Source organism: Neodiprion pinetum, chromosome 7 (genome assembly GCF_021155775.2).
Source record: "Neodiprion pinetum isolate iyNeoPine1 chromosome 7, iyNeoPine1.2, whole genome shotgun sequence".
Taxonomy (NCBI): domain Eukaryota; kingdom Metazoa; phylum Arthropoda; class Insecta; order Hymenoptera; family Diprionidae; genus Neodiprion; species Neodiprion pinetum.
This window is the reverse complement of record NC_060238.1, coordinates 26,647,555-26,649,876: the sequence shown is the minus strand read 5'-3', so window position 1 is coordinate 26,649,876 and position 2,322 is coordinate 26,647,555. Positions and strand designations below refer to the sequence as shown.

At 50.8% G+C, this 2,322-nt stretch overlaps 1 non-coding gene across 1 annotated transcript; it reads left to right on the top strand.

Annotated features, from left to right (window-relative positions):
• The first annotated feature begins 517 nt into the window (after positions 1–517).
• TRNAM-CAU (transfer RNA methionine (anticodon CAU)) lies at positions 518–589 on the top strand. Its single transcript has one exon. It is a non-coding gene; the product is annotated as a tRNA-Met (tRNA).
• The last annotated feature ends 1,733 nt before the right edge of the window (positions 590–2,322 follow it).

Here is a 2,322-nt window from a genome sequence, read left to right as displayed (position 1 = left end):
TGAGCAGATGCACACGCAGTCGATCTATGCGGTTAAAAATAACAGTTGCAATCTCGACTCGTGGGCGGATGGTCGGCGAACTACTGAATCATACGTGCGGCATGTAATCGCGGATTTTCCATCGGTTACCGATGGGCGTGCCAGCAACGGTACCCGTACAGACTCGACTCGTGGAACAAGGGGAGTAAGAGCCGAGCCGAGAGATGATTACAATATGCGTGCAATCCGTAAAGAGAAACGCGTGGGTCGAAATAGATCGGTTACTCGCGTAGCGCGCGTGGACACCGATTTGCGCATTGGGTATCCGCAACGCTGCGTGACTTTCGACTCGACTCGGCTATCTTTAATTAGGCACCGGAGAGCGATCGAGCGCTAAATACCTGATCGAAAATAGCCCCGCAATTATGCAACCGAACGGAAAGCGCTCCGGCGGGCTTGAGCTGCAGGGTAGTAGCTTGGAAAGGGGAGAGATTCTCCGTTAGCGAATCCATCCACTTCCCGTCGCAACCCCTGCAAGAGCAGAGTGGCGCAGTGGAAGCGTGCTGGGCCCATAACCCAGAGGTCCGTGGATCGAAACCACGCTCTGCTAATCGTAATTTTTTTTTCCATCCCCTCTTCTGGTTTCGTTCGAATCATTCCTTCTCAGCTCCGACTTAATTAGCAATAAATCCCTGCCCCTCCCGCACGGAGTGACATAATGACAAGAAGGAGGACGAGGACGCTGGTGGAAGCCCTCGTAAATAACACCGTGTGCCGAATAGCTCGCGCATCACCGACGCGTAACCGCTAATCAAGTATAAACCGGACGGCACTGAAGCGTTTATTATAGGCACACTCGACGTGCGTACGAAGGCGAAATAAAACGTCGCGCTGCAGCGGGCGTTTATCGCCGGAGCTGATGCCCGCCAGACTGCTAAAATTGCCCCGGCAAAACAAATTTGCAATGCAAAAATCCACCCTGGGTGAGTGCCTTCCTCGAGTCCTTCCTTGAGTCGAGGACCCGGCTCGCGTATATTCCGCATAGGCAGAGTCACGTCCCCCATTGTCTCTTTCGGGTGAGCAAAAACTCGGCGAACCGATCCCGCTCTACCTACCGATCAAAGGTTCAAAGGTTCAAAAGAGTTCAAAAGCACGGCACCGATCCACGCATATCGAGGGCGATCAACGGATCGAGCAGCCGAATGCGCGGGGATACGTTGCGTGGGTGGATCGCGGAGAGGAACCGATTCCAATTCCCCCCTCGACCTCCTCCCCCTGCGCCGCCGCCACGGCCGGCAAGTGGGACTCCTTTCTTTGTGCCTGTGTCAAAATCAGTCCGGTATTTCAGGCGAAGTGTAACTACGCCGATGGAATAGGGCATTAGGAGCATGTTACCTGTCAAATTTTAATCTCGGTCGCGTTCACGCCCGTCGGAGCCGCGTTCTTTCTATAAAAGCCTGTAGAATCGCACCCGAGTGAGGATTACACCGCGGCCGTACGGTAAGCGACAATCCTTCGTACTTTACACTCACGTGTCAGTTTCGATTGAAGGATTATCGTACCACTGCCCCCTCCCCGCCGCCCAATGCTCACCGCATCAAGTTAATTAATCTTCGGTTGAAAATTGTCCTCGATCCTCGGAGTCGTTGGCTGCTTCGGAAGCCCCGTGCAGTCGACGAAGCTCTCGACGCGGGTAACCGGAAGGTGACAAGACGCGAGTTCAAGGATGCGGGCGAGATTCAATTTATCAAGGATGGAACTGAAAACGGAACAAGCAGTGTCTTCGTCCAGATTTTTTTTAAACCGCAAATGGATGTAAAAGAGGGCGGGGATAAAGGTATAGTAAGATCAAAGAATAGAAGGTCGCAATGTCGAATTCTTGAAGAAGTGAAAGTTTAATTAAATAGTACTTAAAAGTGTACAATGTCATGGTATGAAGAAGTAAACGAACATAAATTTCAGAGTATAGAAGGTCAAAGCGTAGAATAGTCAGAATTCGTCTCGATATTCTGCCGTTCCGCGTTTTGACCTTTCTATATTTTCTTTTTCCGTACTTCTACTTTCTATATTTTCAATTTTCTACGCATCGACTTTCTACATTGCGATAATTTTACGAATCGGATTGTCGCGTCTTTGAAAATTCGATATTTCGGCTCTTCCATCGATCAGTCATTCCAGTTTTTTAACCCAACCCGTAAAAGATAACGCGGAGCCAGCCTCCGGCAGGCAGGCGGGTACATAGAAAGCGTCGTCAGCGTCGCGACGCGCCGATTACGACACAATCATACCGGCTTGGGTAGTAATTCATTAGCACCCGGACGATCTTGTTACGGCGCCTCTCGA